This window comes from Salvia hispanica, chromosome 4, assembly GCF_029641045.1.
Source record: "Salvia hispanica isolate PSC_SH4W2 chromosome 4, Shi_PSC_v1, whole genome shotgun sequence".
NCBI classification, from domain to species: domain Eukaryota; kingdom Viridiplantae; phylum Streptophyta; class Magnoliopsida; order Lamiales; family Lamiaceae; genus Salvia; species Salvia hispanica.
In genome coordinates this window covers 17,045,284-17,068,068 of record NC_142695.1, presented here as the reverse complement: position 1 = coordinate 17,068,068, position 22,785 = coordinate 17,045,284, and the positions used below count along the sequence as shown (strand labels likewise).

The 22,785-nt window shown below is 37.4% G+C and overlaps 1 long non-coding RNA gene and 1 pseudogene across 1 annotated transcript; one reads left to right on the top strand and one right to left on the bottom strand.

The window, feature by feature from the left end:
- The first annotated feature begins 2,225 nt into the window (after positions 1–2,225).
- On the top strand, positions 2,226–3,160 carry LOC125197424 (zinc finger protein ZAT10 pseudogene; annotated as a pseudogene).
- Positions 3,161–13,058: 9,898 nt separating this feature from the next.
- Positions 13,059–14,802, bottom strand: LOC148927373 (uncharacterized). The gene is made up of 2 exons (XR_016137836.1): positions 13,417–14,802; positions 13,059–13,339 (listed from the first exon to the last, which is right to left on the bottom strand). It is a non-coding gene; the product is annotated as an uncharacterized LOC148927373 (long non-coding RNA).
- Positions 14,803–22,785: the final 7,983 nt, after the last annotated feature.

Sequence of the window (22,785 nt, the reverse complement as noted above, 5' to 3'; positions counted from 1 at the left end):
TGAATTCAAAATATTTTCAAAAGTTGGGTGAGCATATAAACGTGGTGAAATAGATATGAATGCATCTACAAGTTGAGATATGAATGTATCTAGTAGATGAATCATGAATGTATTAAGAAAGCAAGAAGAAATAGTAGTGTAGTGTACTTGGCCAAACTCAAAAGAAAAAAGACCAAAGGTTGGTGCTAGACGCTTTAGACTGAGTTTGCAAGGGGGTGACCCCATGTTATATGTCCAAATTCATCTATTAAGTCCATAACCAATCAATTTAGGTAGTTTGGTATGGATTTAGCTACTTTTGCCCAGATTCTTGCAATTGGTGTGGAGACATTAAATAGTAGTACAAAATATCATTATATACTATGCCCATACAAACAAAATCATATATTTTCCTTCTAATCGGATCTCAACTGAAATTGCACTTATTTAACTCGAAATCGAGTTAAATATAATATAAACATCCAGTAATTGTTGTGCACATTATTGTTACATAACTTAAACAATCACAATCCAAAATGTGAACTACTAAGGTATGAAGTAGCCTAAATTGAAACTTAAGATCGTTCAAAACTTCTCCATTTGACCATTGAACAAGTTGGTAAATTATGACCAGTCCAAAGTTAGTTTTTTAAAGTCGACGATTGGATAGATTAGTGAAATAGGTTAATGAGTTTTAAGTGTTACTTATGAATTATGGAAAAAGTCAAGAGTCGTATTTAATTAAATAGTAGAATGGGTTAAGTTCATGAACTTATAAAAAGCCGCCGCCTACGAAATGCTACCTTAACAGGAAAATACCCACTTGCTTTTGCTCTCTTCGCTGGCTGCTACTCTGTTACAACTTACAACCATGCCCACCGCTTTCTTCCTAAGCACGCATTAACTCTAAATTAAATTTATTTGGCCCTTTTCCAACATTATCCTATTATTCAAATTTTTACCAGCAAAATAAAGCGATAAGTATTGAGTCATTGAGAAGTCACCATAGATAAACGTGTGAGTGTTCATATTCGGTTATTTCACTCTTTTATAAATTAGGTAGTTCAGCACTCCGGATCGCCTAATGCATTCCCTAATCCATTTCCTACGCCACTCCTCACAAATATATTATATTATAGTGGGGTCCACTCTCATGTATGTGAGGGGTGGAGTAGGAAATGAATTAGGGAATGCATTAGGTGATCCAGATTGCTATCCAGTCCGAGGGTCACACCTGCTCGAGATGAGGTGATGAATACACGGGAAATACAATCCCGATCGCACCATTTATCCTGTATTTTGTTTTTCTTTATTTGTTACCTTTTTTATTTGTTTTATTAATTTTAAATTTAAAATATAGTTTAGCTTAGAAAAGCGGATGTGATACCTGAACTGCTTTGATAAAGGTGTATACAAAAGCAATCATACATTTATCTACTATTTACAACTAATACAATACTTATGTGATAGGGGACCAATCTTTTTCTTAATTATACATTTATTAAAATTTGTTAAAATAATACTATGAGCAAATTTATAAGGAATGATAGTAGTATCTTTATGTCTTATTTTTAAAATCATATTTTGAATAAAAGAACTTTCGCATATCTCTTTAATGTTTGTTAGTATACTAGTACTCCCTCCATCCCGGAGTATTAGACTCACTTCTTTTGGACACATGATTTAAGGAATTGATATTTAAATAGTTAAAGTGGAGAAAGTAAAGTATGAGAGAGGGAAAAAGTAGGGGAGAGAAGAGAGAAAAAAGTAGGTGGAGAATAAAATAAGATAGATGTTTTTTTCTAAAAAATGAAATGAGTCTAATATGTTGGGACATCCTTAAAAGGAAAGTTGGTCTAATACCTTGAGACGGAGGGAGTACTAATTGACTTTTCTCCACAAAGATAAGTTTCTTTGTATAGTAGTAGTAACTAGCAGGTGCTTGAGAGTGAGGCCATTATTACATCATGATCACATTAAAGTTAGAATAGCATCTGAGGACTTGCCCTTTGCAGAAATGAAAATAACACGTAGAAGGTTTGACCCGACCAAGTCGGCCAACCACACTCTACTTCTCTCACTCTCTCTTTCTCTCTCCAACCGACTTCATTACTCCAGTAGCTTCCACTTGGCCACCAAGCATTTCCTCTTGTTGAACTAAACGTGTTTTAGTCTACTCTTTTCAGACTTGTCACGCAACTTCCATCCTCACTCCCATCATATATATATACCCAATTTCACTCCTCAAATTCACATCTCAATCTTCTTCATCACAACAACAACTACTACTACTACTTTCCCTCTCTCTACAAAAACACTCTTCCAAATTTCACAAGAAATGGCACTAGAAGCTCTGAGCTCTCCCACCGCAGCGGCGCCTTCGTTCGATTTCGAAAGCGCCGCGTCTCTCCCGTGGAGCAAGGGCAAGCGCAGCAAGCGCCCCCGCACCCACGACCCCACCGAGGAGGAATACTTGGCTCTCTGCCTCATCATGCTCGCTCGCGGCGGCCCCACCTCCACCTCCACCTCCACAGCCCCTCCGCCGCCGCAAAAAAGAGCTCCTCTTTCTCCACCGGATGCTTCTAAACTCATCTACAAGTGCTCCGTCTGCAACAAGGCTTTCGGGTCCTACCAGGCCCTGGGAGGGCACAAGGCCAGCCACCGCAAGCTCAGCGGCGGAGGCGGAGATCACGACCACTCCGCCTCCGCCGTGGCGGCGCCGAGCGGCGGCGGAAGGACGCATGAGTGCTCCATATGCCACAGGAGCTTCCCCACGGGGCAGGCCTTGGGGGGCCACAAGCGCCGCCACTACGACGGCGGGGCGGCCAGCGGCAACGGCGGCGTGACGTCATCGGAGGGGGCGGGGTCAACGGGCTCGCTCAGGAATTTCGACTTGAACTTACCGGCTATGCCGGAATTGTGGATGGGATTTGGCGCCGGCGCCGACGAAGAAGTGGAGAGCCCCCACCCCTTTAAGAAGTCCCGCCTCTCCTTGCCGCCGGCGAAGTTGGAACAAACCTTAACCAACTGAAAATTCCATTTTTATTTTTAATTGTTTGAGAAATTCAATATTTTCTTTTTGTATTAATTATTTGTTGGTGATAATGTTTTTGGTGTACATACGACTACATGGTGAAGATTAATTCATTCATTTATTTATAAATTATTGAGTTTATCATCATTGTTGAATTTATTTTAGCTTAAATCCATTTTATGGGTTTCAAAGGAGCATTTATTGAATGTGAGTCAATTCGTCATGCAAAAGTAAATTTACATTTTTCTTTTAAAATTTTACACTTTTTTTAATTAGTAAAGGGACGTTGACAATGTGGGTGAATAATTAGGGAGTGTAGGGTCTTATCTTACGCGTTGCACCACATGCTCATTTTAGCATATTCTCTCTCTTCATTTCTTTGCACGTTCTTCGGGCCATCGGCGAATTAGGTTCTCTTTCTATAATGGAAAAATACCATAGATAAAAATTATTTTAGAGAATCTAAAATGAAAAAATATGATGAATTTTCGACGGAAACGTTTGAGAAAAGAGGTACTAGTATATAAAGTTGAATTTAGCTCAATTCCGCTTTTTAGTATTGTAGTGAGTCTTGTGACCATATATTTCTGTTCACACACTATTTTATATAGTTGTGTACTCATTATTAAAAGGTCAAATGTTTGAGCTATATAACTATTTAAAATACAATTCAACCTATGCTAATTCAGCTGATAAATCACCACACGCCACACAAATTTGTAGTAGTAATAGACTTTCTAACACACTAATACTAGTATTTTTTTTAATGAATATACCAAATACTTGTAGTATCATATAGTACTCCACTAGTTTGATCCTCAATAAATGGACCTAACTAAAGGTGAAAAAATCAATCCCTCCCCAATTACAGATTAATGTAGTGAAACTTATTCCATATCAATCGCGTAAGATAAGGTTTATAGATCAAATGATCAGTTTTCTCTTAGACATTTTTTTAGATAAATTCTTTTATTTGGTTTATAATTAAGATTGATACTTCAATGAAAACTAAAACTAATAGTACTACAATTATTGTGTAAGATAGTCTAGTTTTCAAGGTGGGCTCTCCTATTTGGTTTGCCGCCCCTTAACTTGAGGAGAATAGAATCGAATATTTGAGATAAGAATAATAAAAATATAACTAGATTAGGATGAAAATTAATCCACAATCCTTTTTTTTCTCTTTGGTAGCCGATTAGGATGACACATGGCCTATCCTTTTTTAATTCAATTAATTAATGACCAAGTGTTGCTACTCACCTACTTATACATATCTTGCTTGAAATAATTAATTGTTCTTGTGTGCCACGTACCTACATTTGATTTGGTTTTGCATCAAAGAAAAATATATACGCAATTTCACTAGCTAGCTTTTGTCATTCAAAACTATATTCCCATTGGGGAGGGGATAAAGATTTCATTTTTAAATCACATGGATAGCCATAGTTGAAAAAACGTTGGAAACTCAAATATGAAATAAATACATATTGCACACACATTTATTAGGTGGACTATATTTTAGAGTCGACAGAGCTGACAAAGTTTAAATTTGACTATCTAAGATATTTTTTGTAGGCGGTAGCCACCATTGACACAGAAACTACTTCTCAAGGGAGTCGGCTGCAAAAAAAAAAGATCAGTCCAACTATACTTCTAACTAATACATTGCATTATTGTAATGTTGTCTTGTTATAACACTAGATTTGGGCACTAACTGACCACCACTTGGGAATTAAAAAACATATATACAAAAATTACACTAATATGAAATGTACAGTAGTAGATATGATCGGAAGAATTTTGTGATAATGAAGAACTATTTCAACTATTCGCTCTTGATGATCCACTGTGTGTGAATTCGTGGAAGCATATTCTTGCGTAATATACATTCAATAAGGATAATTTTTTGGTGCAGTTAATTTCACTTTTAAAAAAAAATTATTTAATTATATATTCAAGATAATATTGTCACGTTGTTGTAGAGTTTTTAAAATAGCCAAAATCGTGTGTGTTTGTTGCCAATTGGATGGTCCAAATTTTGATTGTGATGTTAGTAATACTTATTTGTCGACCTAGACTTAATAATCAGCCAGTGAAAGTGTGGTGGCCGCCACAAGATGCAATTTTCTCCACCATTTTTTATGCTCTATTAGTCGGTCATTTTGTTTCTTATTTCATGTAGTATTATTATTATGGATCATAAGAAGGACGAGATTATAAATAAACTCCTAAGAAAGGAGGAAATTACAACTGATGTCAAGAGGATTCGAACTCGGCACCTCATACATTGATGTCTAAGGGTGTCTTCGGTGGCGCCCCTCCCACTAGGACCTCCACTAGCCCTTCCCACAAAAACTGTCTGCCACATCAGCACTAGCCCTTCTCATTCCACTGCCACATCACTAGCCCTTCCCACTGCACTAGCCCCTCCCACTAGGACTTCCACTAGCCCTTCCCACAATTATTCAATTTACGGACTAAAAATTTACGGAATTATTAATACGTCGAAACGAAATACGGGAAAATTCAAAAACTTCATTAAAAAAATTACATTAAAAAAAAATTACATAATTTAAAAAAAAAACATAGTTTAAAAATAAAATTACATAATACCCTCGGCTCTCACTCCTCCTCCTCGTCCTCGTCCCCATCGCCCGTGCCACTGCCGCCTCCGACGTCCCCGCCCCCGATCTCGACGCCATAATCATCAATGGGTGGCAGCCTTAAATCGCGCCGACATTGGTCGACCACCTCCTTGCACAGCCTTTTCAACACTGGATCCTGCGTGTTATACCACTTCATAGTGCTCTGCATCAGGGTCTTCGTTTGCTGCGCGCGGGCGAGGACGCCGTCCTCTGGGCCTCCTGGGGCCTCCGATTCGACCTCGTAGGACCCGCTGCCGCTGCCGCTGCCGCTTCCCCTCGCCATCCGCTGCGCAGCCTGTTGCCCCATCGAGCGCCGACGACGGCGAGAGTCTGTTCGTGGTAACGGGGCCTCTTCCTTGGCTTCAGGGAGCTCGTGCGAACCAGCACTGCTGCTGTACTCACCGGAAGAGTTGATCTTCGTCCGCTTCCAGCCCGATTCAACACCAATCGCAAACTTTGGCGAATCCTTGACCACGAGAAAAGCCTCCCACTGGTCAAACTCTTTGATGTTCAAATCTCGGTTGGGGTACTGGGCCAAGGTTTGTCTCTCCACATCATCCTCAGACATGCCGCTGGTTACCATGCGCATGTTGTTTTGGTAGAGGGCGGCAAAACGACTGAATTTAGGCCTCAACCGAAGCCACTGTTTCCGGCATTGCTCGGGTATGCGAGGCTTCGCCCCAGGAGGTTTGACGTTGCGGTAGGCGGCACTAATGCGATGCCACATTCGGTCAACATACTGGTTCGCCCCGACATAAGGATCCTCTACAACACCGATCCATGCCTTCGCAAGCGCGGCATTTTCCCACACGGACCAGATCGTCCTCCTCTCAGTCTCATCCCCGCCCTCCTCCTCCTCTGCCCCCGTGTGCGAGGAAGAGCTCGGGACTTTGTCCTTGCCCTTGCCCCTACCCCCGCCTCTGGCCTTGCCCTTGCCTTTGCTCCTGCCCCTTGCAGCTGGCTCCGCCTCATCGGGAGTCTCACGGATCGGCGATAGCCCCAGATCCTCAAAAGAGAAAGTCTCGATGCCGGCGTACTGAGTCTCCGGAACAGTACTAGGGGAATCATCGGCCAACAAATCTATATATGGCCGATACACAGATTCCCTAGGCGTCCTCGGGCTCCGCCTCTCCATCGACCCACCCACCGACATATTTGGCGGCGTACCGCCCATCCCCACTGCCCCGGGCATCATCCCTCCCACCCCCGCCATATTTGGCGGCATACCGCCCATCCCCGCTGCCCCTGGCATCGTCCCACCCATCCCCGACATATTTGTCGGCATACCCGCTGCCCCTGGCATCATCTGACCCATCTGACTCATCCAAGTGTACATAGTGTAGAACATTTGGGGAGTCATCGCCGGCATACCGCCCATCCCTGCCATCTGGGGATTCATCCCCGCAAAATTTCCCACTGATCCGATGGGAATCGAGGGTGTGTTTCCTCCGCTCGTGGTGGGGGAGTTTCTATTGTACTCCATTATAGTAGAAATGAAATTTGTAGATTTAGAGAGAGAAACTTGTCAACACAAGTGGTGTGAATGAAATGAAGTTGGGGAGCCCTATCTATAGAGTTTTTTTTTTTTTTAAAAAAACAAAAAATTAAAAATGTCGGACGTCGACGCGAGGGGCGAGCCCATCGCAGGGGCACTCGGGACGGGCGTGGGCGGACGTCCCGCTCACTACGGCGGACGTCCGGTCGCCCGTCGCCGACGGGCGAACAGGAAGGGCGACGGTGGAGACACCCTAAGCTCCTTTTCACTAGGACAAAGGCTCTGGACGGATGCAGGAAAAAATATTAATAGAGAATGGATTGCACTATATTTTTACGGACAGGTCACAAGTATATACATATAAACATATACTCCACCATCCTCGTGGGCATCCCAGGTAGCTCCGCTGCCACCTCCAAAGCACCAGGCCCCCGGCCGGACCCAGGTGCGGTCCAACCCCTCTTTTTCTTCTAGCGATGTGAGTAGTTGTTAAAACTATTAAATCTTGTCCCACATCGACTTGGTGATAATTCCTTCTCATCTATGTAAGGATGATCCTCTCCTTAGAAGGCCTTTTAAGGGTGGGTGTTGCATTTCTAACAATATTCTAATTAACTTTTCTACACATGGAGTATTAAAATAGAGTAATGTCAAAATGAACATGTTTACAGTTTGCACTTAATTGGAAGCTTTATAAATTAGTAAAGCTTATTTAAATCAAGAATTGTCAGGTATCCTTCTACAGTATAGTATTGTTGGTTAAATATGAAAGAAATTATGTGGCAGCAGGCCAACGCTGTAAAAAAAAACAAATGAAACGCTGCTTCGAATCATTATGTTTCCTCTATTATATGTATGTACGTATATTTTGTTACTACTCCATAAAATACTCGTTTTTGTTAAACTCCCACTAATGGAGTACTATAAAATTCGATTAACGATAACTTCGAATACTTGTAATTCTTACAAGTAACAATGATTTCATTTTCTGTTTTATATTGTATTTTTTGAAATATTTTTATTCTGTTATCCGAAACTCTTTCTATTCATTAGAAGTAAAAGCTAGTATTTGATTTTAGTAGTAATGATTTACAATTGAATCAAATTAAAACTAAATGGTCTTTTTCAGTTTAACGAGAAGCAAATATATCTCAAAGTTGGGTGATGATATCCAAAAATCTGGGCTTATAGGAGCAGTATTAATGATTTTAACAAATCCCGCGAACACAATTTGTTGGCATCTTTGATCTCACTCAATGGACTCGTCTGTGTGGATCTTCGTCGAGTCAATGCGGATATTGAAGCAAACAAGGAAATCATAAAGAGGCTCGAAAACTCAAATGCAACAATCAAAGAGCGTCTACTGCGGGACAAGATTCGGCTAAAGGAGGCGGAGTTCCAACTTAAACGGGAACTCTCCAAGCAAAAAGCTATGGATAAACGTCAGGATCTAATGCCTCCGCCGCCAAATCCATTCTGATTTAGGTCATTTCTTTAAACATTTCTTCATACCTTGAATTATTATGTTCTATGGAAAACTTGGAAGGGAAATTTGAGACTAAAAATAGGTTATAAAAATATCTAGGCATCTATCTATCTTAATCTAAAGTCACAGTTTGATGAAAATACATTTTTATTCTTTTTGGAGGAAAAATTTAAAGCTATTTTTATTTACCCTTTTAGTCATTTTAAGAAATAGCAAGCAACCATTGGATAGAAAAAAAGGCAGCTGGAAGAAGAGGATGAAGACTGATAAAAACCATAATAATATATTATCATTATTCCAGTAACTTTTTAACGTGCATCACACTATTGATTAGTTTCAAAATTATGTTAAAATGAAACTAACTTACATTTTGTTCAATTTAATTTTTTATTTTATTTCGTATTTAGCACTGCACCTTTAATTCTTTTTAAGAACTGTTTTTTTGTTAATATTCAATTTTCTTCTTTCTTTCCTCTTCAGTTTTAATTAAATTATTCAAAAACTCACAAAATAAAAAATAAAATTCCCTATTGAATAGGAAACGCTCTACTTAGATTGGGACCTTACATTATTTTTTATTTTTAAGTGTAAATAATGATATTATATCTTATTTATACTTAATTATCCTATTTTAATTAACACATATTCTTTATTCTTTAGTCACACATCTTCTTTTTTGCCATTAATTTTATATTACTTTTACTCTACTTAAATTATAAATTAAAATTGTAAAAATGTTTTATTCATTAGAATGAGACAAGATAAGTACATTTTTGTTTTTATTTTTTTAATTCTTAACATTGGTTTGAAATATTAACATTGCTTTAGATTTTTTTGAAATATTGAAATATAGTAATTTATGATATTTAGTTTAGAAGTTTTTTATTAAATAAATGAAATTTAAATATTAAGTTATTTAATATTTCTTTATTTCTCTTCAAGTATATTGCAATATTGTTTGGAATTTTTGTTTAATATTTAGTGGGCTTTTTGGAATTTATTGTATATTGTTTGGAATTTTTGTGTAATATTTAGTGAGCTTTTAGTGTGTTGGATTTTGGAGTATAATTTAGATTTCAAATAGTAGTATTGTAAAACTATGTAATCAATTTATTGTAGTACATCTTTCTTGATTAAATATAGTTTTTAATTAAAATTTTAATATATATATATATATATATATATATATATATATATATATATATAGGGGCACACTATGGTGCCACCTATATTAAAGTGACAATGTAACTCCATTCTTAACCGTCAGATCTCCTATATAGATGACTAAGATTGGATTGAAGAAATAGAGTTTATATTGCTTGGTTGTGATTATTGTGTTGCTTACCAGGGTAATTGTGTCTTTTTTTGTTGGAATTAAATTCGAAACGGAAAGGAAACTCCGGGTGTTTTTTGGCGCTGATTCACTCTCTCTCTCTTCCACTCAGCTATAACGCACGCCCACTCCGTGAAAAACTGAATCGATTCTCTCTCCAAATCTCTCAAATACTATCATCTGCCGATTTTTTTCATATATTTAATCAAACCCTAGTCTGCGAGCGATTTGTGTCTCTTCTTCTCTGCGAGCGATTGTCACACCCGCGGTTTCTTTCTGCATATCTCACCAAAACTCTCCGTCAGCGATTTCTGTCTCTTCTTCTCTGCGAGCGATTGTCACACCGGCGGTTTCTCCAAAAAATCAGCGCTTGAAGTTTGCAGCCAGTCTCTTCAACCGCCGTCTTCTCCATCCAAGCGTTTTGTGTTTCATTATTGGTTAGTCTGACTGCTTATTGAAGGTTGAGGGTTTATTGAGTAGTGATTATCCTCATTTGGGTTAATTTCGGACCTGTTTTCACCAACATTATTCCAAAATTCTGGGTTGAATATTCGTTTTTTTTTCTGGGTTATTTAATTGAATGAATCGTACTCAGTTGCTGGAATGCATTTGTATGAATCGGTTTTTGCTTGGTTAATCTTCTGAAATACTGTATTGGATGCTTTGGTCTAGTTTATTTTTTGCTTTGTTCTATGTTGTTGTTTGCTTGGGTGTCATTAAAATTTATTTGTTTGCTTATTGAAGATTAATATTTTGCTTATTCTAATGTTAGGAAGTGCTGGGTGTCATTAAAATGTATTTGTTTACTTATTGAAGATTGATTATTTGCTTATTCTAAAGTTAGAAAATGCTTGGTCTCATGACAAACTCTGTTTCATACGTTTTTGTTACGTTTTTTGATCATTTAGAATTGCTTGTTTTTATTGTTTTTGTTGCTTTGTTCTATGTTGTTGTTTGCTTGGGTATCATTAAAGTGTATGTGTTTGCCTATTGAAGATTGATATTTTGCTTATTCTAGATTTAGGAAATGCTGGGTGTTATTAAAATGCATTTCATTGCTTATTGAAGATTGATTTCTTTGCTTATTCTAGAGTTAGAAAATGATTGGTCTCATGATAGACCCTGTTTCCTTAGGGTTCTTTTGGTGATTTATACTTGATCTGTTTCTGGATTGCATTTGTATGAATCGGTGTTTGTTTGTTATTAGGAATTGTTGTGTTGGGCAGTAGGAATTGCTTGCTTTCATTGTAGATATGGTTCATGCGAATTGTTGTGATGAGCATTAAAAATTGCTGTGTTGAGCAGTAGGAACTGCTTGCTTCATTGTAGTCATGGTTCCTGTGAATTGCTGTGATGAGCATTAACAATTGCTTGTTTTTATTGTGTTGGTTACTTTGTTGGAAGAAGATTTTGTACACATTTTATTAACGGGGTGCCGTCGGGATTCATACATATTAATGGCACGTTGTTACCTTGTAAGTGCTTTGTTTTAATGTAATTCTTGCTTGTCTTGATACAGAGACATCACCGTGTGTAATTCTGATGAGATGTGTTTTGTTCTATCTAATTCTTTGCTTGGTTGTGCCCTAATTTGCTGTGATTGCTTGTTACTGACTGACCAATTGCTTGGTCAAAAGTTATTATATGCTTGTTCTAAAATAAAATCTTTTTTTTTTCTTATTTATTTTAGGACACGATTATACAATGGTGAGAAAGACGCCCGAAGAGGGATGCCAAAGACAATCCGCTGAACCTCGTCGTCGGATAGGAAATTAGTTAGTAATTTTAGGGAACTATTATTTCATTTTGTTGTGTTACTTCACTTTTATTGCTGAACATTGTATCTCAGTTGCATATTATTACGCTAGAATGTTCTCTTATTTGAGTATATTTTATTATTTCATTTCGGATGTAGAATATCAGCTGTTTTGCTTGAAGCTTATTTATTGGTGGGTTGGACGTTTAGAATTGCTTAGCAGTGGAGTGTACTAAATTCGTCATTACTATTGCAAACAAAATGAATGATCGCACATTGCATGTTATTTTATACTGAATTGCTTTTTAATAATGTTCTGTCGCATACTATGGATACACTTTGACTAGCCATTATTGCTTCATCCCGCTTTATGATTAAGACAAACAATTTGTGCTAAGGAATACCTGTATTGGAAGAAGGTTTAGATAGTACGTATAACCTATTGCTCGGTTACATTTATTTTACTGCTTGATTCTTATTCCAGAATAGCATTACAAATATAGCATGCCCATCTGTAATTACTTCAATTCGAATAGTTCTTGATGTACTTTCACAATTAACATAGAGTTAGCATTGCAACTGCCTTGGATTTATAAGTTTATTTCCGTTGGCTATGTTTATGGATTTGCTTGGTTTGTAAAACATTAATTTATTTTGCTTGCATATATTAAAGTGTTAACATATTTTTCAATACGGAAAAAAGCACAACCAACCAAAAATCAGTATATACTCCACAGATAAGCAAATTTAAATGGCCAACCAAGCAATAAATAAGCTTGAAATAAAGTAGCTGATATTCACCATCCAAAGCGGAAAACCAAATTCTAAAACCAAGCAATCCGTAAACCAAAACAAAGCAATATTCTGAACACATCCAAATCAAAACAAAGTTATTATCATTTTTATAAAACAATGACAGTCACCATTCAAGGTTTGGGGAACTCTGCCACCATCTTTTCAACATCAACGGGTCCCTTCTTCCATGCCTCTTCAAGGTGGTCGTTTGCGCTTTTTAATGAATCCTTCACGTGTATGAATGTGATCCATTTCAATCCCATGCTTCAGCCCTTCCCTGTTGCACACAATATATTGCCAAGTAACACACTCACGTGAAGATTTGGTTCCATGTTTCCGTGTGTCGATTCACGAGCATAAACGTCATAGAAAGCAATTTCGTAGTCCAAGGTGTAATACCCGCACCATTAGTTTGCTTTCGATATATTAATATGGAACTAGAAATGTAACGTCCTCCCTTTTCGTGAAGTTTTAGTGGTTCTCGAGCCTTTAATGAAACTTAATCTTTTTAGTTGCGAAGTAAAAACTAAAGAAGTAAGTGAGCAAGTTAAAACAGACTAAAGACACACTTCGGAAAAATAAATTGTTTCGAATGGTTTACATAGGCAACAAAATGAACAACTAATGGAATAGGTTACATGGATCAAAGTCCTTAAAGAAAGAAAACAAGGAAAGGAAAATATAAATTGTGGAGTGCATTTCGGGCCTTTTCTCCAGGCCCAATTTAGGGCCCGTTTCGGGCAGCCCGTCGGCCCAGACATCAAATCCAGGCCCGCTCGAAGTGCAGCTAGGTGGGAGCTAAGATTCCTCTCTCACCTGCAAGATAAAAACAAGTTTTAATGGCCATGGGACAAGAGTAATTAATGGAATACTTATAGAGGGGAAGAAACAACCTTTCTTTTCCTATGAAGACCAAGGACTTACCCAAAAAGGGGGCAAGTCCAGCCTGCAAAGCCCTTCACTAATGCAGCACCTGTTATACCTAGCCACAATCAAACAATGGGATTTATTCACCAAGTACCAAGTACCCAAACTAGCCAACAAACTACATTAAGACAAAGGGGCTGCATGATCAGAAAAAGAGAGATATGTTGTGATATGAAGACAAGAGAGATCAGCCCCATTTAATTCCCCCATAGTACGCCAAAGCCCAGCCTATAAAATCCCCTCCACACCACATTCAACTCCCTTTCACACATGGCAAATTTCAGCAGAAACTTTAGGGAGAACCAAGATCCAACAGTAGCAAGTGTGAGAGGGAGAAGAACCGAGGCCAGAGGCAGAGCTTTTGAAGCAGCCGTAGAACTGAGAGGTAAAACTCCCCAAAATCTCAACACCTTATCTTGCATCATGACTAGATCAACCACAACATAGTATAAGAGCTTAGGGGCACAAGTATAACCACTTTAAGTTCAGCATCACACAAGTAGCAAGCACCATCAACTTTCTTAGCCAAAACCATAGGGCTTCATCAGATTAGTGAAGTTCCAACCCTTGAAATCATAGAAACAACACTTAACATAGCAAGTTAACCAAGCTCAATCTCATTCCAGTGAGTTAAGCTCCACAATCAAGTCGTTAGTCACATAACTACTACACCAAGTTTTAAACGAAATTCTTAATAATGAAAGGAAGTATAAGAACGTAGCTTTAAGGCCGAGGGGCTCCCTCGGAGACCACCGTAGACGGCGAGGCCAGGAGGGCAGCCGCGGGGACTCCACGGGCAGCGACGGCACCAGCTCGGCGTCGTGCTAGAGCTGGCGACTGCTGGAGGTGCTGCACCACCGCGTAACAGCCGAGACGGGGGAATCACGGAGGCAACGCCTACTCCTCTGTTCCGACGAGCTGCGCGGGATGGCTATCTGTGCGAGACGAAGGCCGAAGATCCCACGACGGTGGTAGGAAACGTCAGGCGCCCTTCAACGGAGCGACCTTCCGCCTGAATCGACCAAATCTCGACCAGTTGGAGGGAACGCCGAGGTGCTGCGTTGAGGTCCCGGCGTCGAGGTCTCAACTAGGTGTCGAGGCGACGACGGTGGTGGTAGCGTGGCTGGAGATCGCACAAGGTGAAGCTACCTCTATGAAGAATTCGGAAATTGAGAACGGAACGGGAAGGAGGAAATCGAATTCCCGGCGGCGCGAGGAGAAGCGCTGACCGGAGCAGCGAGCGGCGAATTCGGCGAACGCCGGAGAGAAGAGAGGCGCCGCCGGTCTTCCCTCCCAAACTAGGGTTTAGATTTTGGGAATGAGTTTTAGAGAGAGGGGAGGGGGGGAGCCGATAGTTTTGAGAATGAGGTAGGGGCCGATGGGTTATGTGAAGAGTTTTGGGCTTCTCTTCTCTTATTTTGTTTGGGCCTCAATTAAATTAATAAGATGGGCTGGTGATGTAGGTATTAATTTGAGCCTCTAATTAATTTGAAGTAGGTATGAAGAACCTAATTAAATCATGGGCCCTTCGATGTTATGAACTTAATAATTAATAGTCCGCAAATTAATTCTACGAAGATAAGTCTAATTTTTCCGGAAATTAGCAAGAGTGCTCAAATGATTAATTTTAAGAAATTACGATACGCTAACGATGAATAGACCTCGAGCTTTTAGTGTGCTCAAATAAATGGCATAGGAGGTAGCACCCTCTGGTTAAGTGGATAATTTTCTCTAATTTAATTAAATCTACATTTAATTAATATTCAAGAATTCTAGAACTCTTCTAGAAAATTTAGAGGAAGAATAAAGTGATCCCGCACCTAGGATGCATTCATGTTTAAGCTTAACGGATATCTCAAAATCTAATTAAGTATCTTTTTATTTCCTAAAGGGACGTCTTCGAACGTCATCTAAGACCAAGTTAAGGAAATTTCGGAAGGAGCTTTAGCTTTTGAGGTGGGCATTCTTTCAAAACGTGATTTCAGTATGAAAATGTGAATCTTTGCTCAAGTATATTGTCATGCCATGTTTTGTTTTATGATTACCTATCTGCTTGGCTATGCCAATTTAGTTAAATCGAATTCGGGTCCCAGTAGGGCCGCAAACCCTACTCGGACTAGTGTACACATGAGGGGACCGTGAGCTAACAAAGGAGTTGGCCGGTCCAGTGACCGTCGTGGAATGTGGCCACATTCCCGGTTCACATCAGTTTCAGATATGGTATATCTATGTTACGTGATTGCGCAATCAAATCTTTACTAAAGGAAAAGTATTTTAGTGGCTCGGGTCTTTTAAGTAAAACCCCGTGATCACTCAACTGTGGCATTGACAATTAAAGATAGAACCATTTTTGGCAATGTGCCCACTGAGTATATCAAATACTCAGCCCTGCATGTTATTTTTCAAATGTGCAGGTTGAACGTGGACGAGCAGGCGAAGGTGTTGGGACAAGCTTTTTAAATAAGTAGTTAGGTAGCCCAAAGTAGCATGTCTTCATACGTGCTATTTTGTCTTGGACTCTTCCGCTGCAAATCTAGAATTATGTGCTAGAAAGCTATGAACTTAGTCTTGATACTCTGAACACGTTTTGACTATGTACCCATATGCCTTTGATACTATTGATTTAAGTGATTTCATCCTTTTTATTGTTGTTCCTTGATTACTGAGAATTGTTTAGTCGCGAAATAGCTACGCTCACTAGCACTAGGGAGTTGTGGTCGTGACACAAGGTGTCGAATTTCTTGCCAACGAATGGTTTTAATTTGTCATCGCAATCGGGCACACAAGGAACTGCGTAGGATATAGAATAAGCTATAGCTACAAATGAGGCAAGCAATACATGGTATTAGCGCACATGCGATGCAAAATCAGTGAAATGAATATCGGCAGAAACATCTTCTCCATGGATTGACTACTGACTAAAGATTGAAGGAAAAATCACAGAGAACTGAATGCAAATACCGCAGAAGATAAAAAGAATTGCAGAGACTGGATATAGCGGTGGCGGTTTTTGGCTAAAGATTTGATAGATTAATGCTGAAAATAGAAGAAAGAGAGAAGGAAGAGAAAGATCGTAATTGGCGTGAAGAGAGAAACGGCTGGAATTGTTATTCCCAGTTATAGCCTTTTGCAATTTTTTAATTACTTTTTTAAGAAAATTGAGTCTGCCAGGTGTCATGTTAAAAATGCATCTTGTCCAAGATCTAACGGCTGAGAGTGGTGGTATGGTGTCATCACAAATAGCGTTGTCATTTTAACATCTCCCTATATATATATATATATATATATATAGGATCTTGTTAGGTTGAGATTTTTTAACCTAATTAAGAATTGAGATGCAATCTCAACCACTCATCTAGAATATTTATGAAATGTTAACAACATGTAGTTTATGTCAACTAGGGGGTATTATCGTCAATAGCCTGCACATCAAATGTCAACAACTTTATTCAATAAATATTTTTTTTTAATTATTTTTTATTATTATTTTTAATTATTTTTTAAAAAAATTTAAAAAAATTTTAAAAAAAAAATTTTAAAAAATTTATTATTTTTTAATTTTTTTTTTTAATTTTTTTTTTGTCAACTACATATACAATTCATGTCAACTACATATCAAATGTCAACAACTTTATTCAATAAATACTTTTTTACATGAATTGTACATGTAGTTCACATTATATTGTGTAGTTGACATGAATTGTATATGTAGTTGACATAGATTGTACACATAGTTGACATTATATGTGTGTAGTTGACATGAATTGTGTATGTAGTTGACATTATATGTGTATAGTTGACATAAATTGTATATGTAGTTGACATGGATTGTACACATAGTTGACATGAATTGTACATGTAGTTGACATTATTAGTGTGTAATTGACATGAATTGTATATGTAGTTGAAAAATTAAAAAAAAATTAAATTATTTTTTGAAAAAAAATTTAAAAAAATTAAAATGAAATATAAAAAAAAAATATTTATTGAAAATGTACCATGATTTTACCATTCTGCCATTTCATAATTAATTAATCTAAAAATATTTTCCATGTGGCAAAATCTGGACCACTCATTTAATAAAAATGAGTGGCTGATATTGCATCTTATTTCTCAATTACCCTAAAAAATCTCAATTGATCACAATCCTATATATATATTTTTTAAATTGTTTTTTCCAATAAGTAATTAAGTCTATATATAGTTAGAATTGAGTTGACTTTGATTTACTATGTGTTAGTTTCTTGATGTTAGATCGTACACTTGGTGTTACTTCTACTCGATGGGAAATATATTTTTGAAGTCTTTTTACTAAGTAATTAAAGTCATAGTACATAGTTAGAATTGAGTTAACTTTGATTACTCATATTTCTCTTTTTAGATTTACTAATATATTTATATTCTTTTTACTTCTCAAAAATTTGAAATATGTTTATATTGAATTCAAATGTGGCTAAATCAAGTAATTATGAAATACCAATAAATAATGATATAAAGTGAAACTAAATTAATATTATTATCAAACAAAGAACAATATTGCATAACATTAATTGTTGTTGTGTACTTTTATTTGACTACTTCTATTTATTCTTTCAAATAGTTTGCTTTTTTTATTCTTTTGTAAATAGTACTAGTATTATATTTTTCTTTCTTTGTATGTCTTATTCTATTTCATCCACACATCTCCTCTTTTGTTAAAACTTTTATTTTATACTACACTCATATCGAATATTAAAAAAGTATATAATCATCTATACTAAAATATGAAATGTTGTTGAGAGTGGGTTGAGAGAAGTATAATTGTACAAATAATTTTTTGTTGATGTTTATAATATTACAAGTACTTATTTAAATTAGTTCTTATCTGTAAATATATTTTTATACTTTTTTACTCTATATTCTTTATTTTAAGTTAATATATTTTCATTATTTAAAAATCTTTTGTCATGTACATAACACAGGTGTTAACACTAGTGTACTTTAAAATAGACTTCTGTCATGTTTAAAATTTCTTGTTTTCTTCTTCTTTTGCAGGTGTGCCATCATGTGTAGCCTGGTGAAGAAGAAGAGTTGGGACGTTGTTGATGTTTTTTTCTTTTTGTTAAAAAATGTTCTTGACTATATTTGGTAATTAAAATATTCCTGAATATCAAAAATCCATCTCACAGAACAGAGGAGGAGAGTTCGACAGCAAGAAGCACCAATTTGATCAGAGAAATTATTTGAGAAAAGATTCTCAATGATAAATATTAATTTAATTCATTCTTTTTGATAATAATAAAAGACTTCACACATATTTATAACATGTGTGGTACAAAAAGATCTTCTATAAAGGAGGAACAAATCAAATCTTAACCACTATTTAAAGTAAATAAAAATATAACAACTTAATAATACTAAAACATAAATAAACTAAATAAATAAAATATATCATCCTTGTCTCTATGAATGAACGAATATGTTTTGCTTCGTATAATTGCAATTGTTTGGATGCGTGACTAAATCTTGGAATCAAAATCTTAACATGCAAATTTTGAATTTTTATTTTTTGTGCTGAAATGGTAAATTGTTAGATTATTTGTCCTGATTATAGGAGCAGCTTGGGCATATGTGTTGAAATGGTAAAAATGCGCTGAATTATTTTTGTGCCCAAAAATAATCCAGAAAATTGGATGCTTGAAATTTTGTAATGTGTTGTAGGGTGTGTTGTGATATATAGTGAAGCTATTTAATTTTATGACTATTTAAAATTTTAATTTTTTATTTTTGATATCAAAATCAAGTAATTGAAATATTTGGGATTGCAATTCATATCCAAGTTCAAATATTTTTGTGATATCAAATATTGAATTTGGAATTGAAGGTTCCAATTCTACTCCCCCAATTCTATGATTTCAAACGGAGCGTTAAAATACTTGTAATTCTAAACAAGCAGTAACATTGATTTCATTTTCTGTTTTATAGTACTAGTGTATTGTTTGAAACACATTTTCTTATTGAAATATTATTATTCTATTTTCTGAAACACTTTTCTATTTATTAAATAATAAAAGTATTTGATTTTAGTAGTAATGATTTTCAATTGAATAAAATTACAACTAAAATTGTAACGGAGTCTATTTAGAATTAAAGAGAAGCAAATATTAGTATATCCAAAAATCTGGGCGCCCAAACTCGTATATGTAGAGGTGCTGGATTTATGATTTTCCCCTTCTTCCAACAAATCCCATAAACACAATTTCTTCGCATCTTTCAATCTCACACTACTTGGCCTGGCGTCATGGACTTATTCGAGGCTCTTCGTCGACTCGATGCGGAGATTGAAGCAGCCGATGCAGAGAGGAAGAGGCTCGCAAACTCAACTGCAAAACTCCGAGAGCGTATAGCGCGTGACGAGATTCGTCTAAAGGAGGCGGAATTGCAACTGAAAAAGGAACGGAAGAAGGAAAAATCTTTGGAGAAACGTCTGGCTAAGTGTCGACAGAATTTGAAAGGAAAGCCGGTTTTTGTGACAGAGCAAGCGGACATTGACCTTCTTGCTACTGAAGGTTTGACTCTTCACGTCCAAATCCTCGCAGATCGCCAGGAGATACTTGAATCGGCGAGGAAGAATGGCTTCCAGTGCGATCTAATCTCTCCGCCGGCGAATCCACTCTGAATTAGGTAATTTCTTTCAAGGATTTTTTATTCTGAATTAGGTAATTTCTTTAAAGGTATTTTGATTCTCAATTAGGCTATTTCTTTAAAGGTTTCTTGATTCTGAATTAGGTACTAATTCTTGTAAGGCTTCTTGATACCTAAGGTTTCTTGATAGATTTAGTAAGCGTATTAAACGTATTTGTATCTACTGTGTGCTGTTGTTTCAAAGCAGTTAAACTTTGTGGATGAATAGTAGTATTAAATAAGGGTGTGTTCTATGGCTTCGTGGCGGAAGGAAACTTGGAGGGGAAATTCAAGATTTAAAATAGGTTATTAAAATATCTAAAATGTTCTTGTCATGTCATTTAAAATAGACTTCTTTCATGTTTAAAATTTCTTGTTTTCTTCTTCTTTTGCAGGTGTGCAATGTAGATGTAGCCAGTGGAAGAGTTGGGACGTTTTTCGATCGGTTGTTTTTGTAAAAAAAAAATTCTTGATACTTGGTAACCATTCAAAGGCCAAAAGCTTAAACCATTGGCATTGATGCCATCCGAACGAATATGTTTTGCGTCGTATAATTGCAATTGTTTGAATGTGTGACTAAATCTTGGAATTTGTTGTTTTACAAGTTTGAATTTTTATTTTTTGTGCTGATTCTGAAATGGTAAAATGTTAGTAGAATATTGGTCGCATTTGTGTCTCTTGCTGTTCATATTGCTGCAAAGAAAGTGCTTCGTGGATGTTGTTTCGGTTGGCTTAAAATGTTTGGCTTATGTGAACCTTTTAGCTGCATAGAATCTCAGGGTACAGCAATGTATTCATTAGATCTTAGAGCATCCGCAATGGTAGGCTAGCCACCGGCTAGCCGATTGACGTGGCTAGCCGATCGGCTAGCCGAACCATTGGAGTAGGCTAGCCGAATTTCGGCGAAAAAATCGGCGTGGGCTAGCCGATCGCGTGTGGCTAGCCGATGCGCTGGCCGATGCGCTGGCCGCCATTGTGGCGGCCCGATCGGCCAGCGCTATTTTTTATTTTTTTTTATTTTTTTTTTAATTCTTTTTTTTAAAATTTTTTTTAATTCTTTTTTTTTATTTTTGAAAAACTATATAAACGCGATTTTCTCTATCTCTAAATTTCTGTACAAGAGCAACATCTAGCGATAAACAACAATAACTAGCCCAATACAAAATTAAGACCTAAAACAGAAACATGTCATACTAACATTTTTTAATGTATTTTTTTAATAAATTAGTGAGGAGTAGAGTGGGGTGGTGGCTCGTGTGTGGAAGCCCGGATTTTTTTTTATTATGTAATTTTTTTGATTTTTAGTTAATGTACTTTTTTTAAAAAAATAAAATTAATGAATTTTCCCGTATATGTCTCGTAAATTTAATTCGGTTATTTAATCGTGATTTTAATTCCGTAAATGTAGTATATGTTGAATTATTTTTATTGCGGCTGACCTAAATCTGATGTGGCAGGTGGATTTTTTAGTGTTGCTGACGTGGCAGGGGAGAGAATGGCTGGCCTATTGCTGGCCTAAGCACCATTGCGGATGCTTTTAGCATTGAGAAATCAGTAATGCAATTTGTTGTTCACCTTGAGTAATGCATTTTATTGTTTCTATATAGAAGTAGTAGTATAAGAGCATCCGCAATGGTGCTTAGGCCAGCAATAGGCCAGCCATTCTCTCACCTGCCACGTTAGCAACACTAAAAAATCCACCTGCCACATCAGATTTAGGCCAGCCATAGGCCAGCCATAGGCCAGCCGCAATAAAAATAATTCAAAATATACTACATTTACGGAATTAAAATTACGATTAAATTACGGAATTAAATTTACGAGACATATACGGGAAAATTCATTAATTGCATTTAAAAAAGGTACATAGATAAAAAAAATTACATTTAAGAAGGTACATAATAAAGAAAAAAAACTATCGCCGTGCAATCCTCCGTGCCCACAACTCTTCAATTATATCCTTTTGGAGTTGAATATGAGCATCCACTTGGCGCATGTTGGCAAATTCCTTGAGGCGGCTGACTTCATCGAGAGGTACCCCACGTCGTACACTAGGGGTGGCCGTTCCGTGGCTTGGACCGGCTTCATCGTCATTGACCCAACTAGTCAGTTGTACGCCTTCATCTTCGACGATCATGTTGTGCAGGATAATGCAGGCGTACATTATCTGGGAAACGCATCTGACATCCCACAAACGCGTTGGACCCTTAATTGCCGCCCATCGAGACTGGAGCACACCAAATGCGCGCTCCACGTCCTTGCGCGCCGACTCCTGTCGTTCCGCAAAGTAGGCCTTCTTTTCATCACTTGTTTGTCTGATCGTCTTCACAAAGACCGGCCACCGAGGGTATATCCCATCCGCCAAGTAGTAGCCCATATCATGTCGGTTGCCGTTGGCCACAAATGAGACGGCTGGACCGACGCCCTGGCACTTCTCGTTGAAGAGGGGAGACGAGTTCAGGACGTTGAGGTCGTTGTTCGACCCGGCTACCCCAAAATACGCATGCCAGATCCACAGCCGGTAATCAGCTACGGCCTCGAGGATTATCGTGGGATTCTTTGACTTGTAGCCGGTCGTGTAGGCCCCTTTCCAGGCAGTCGAACAGTTCTTCCACTCCCAATGCATACAATCTATGCTGCCTAACATCCCGGGGAACCCATGCTTCTCCCCG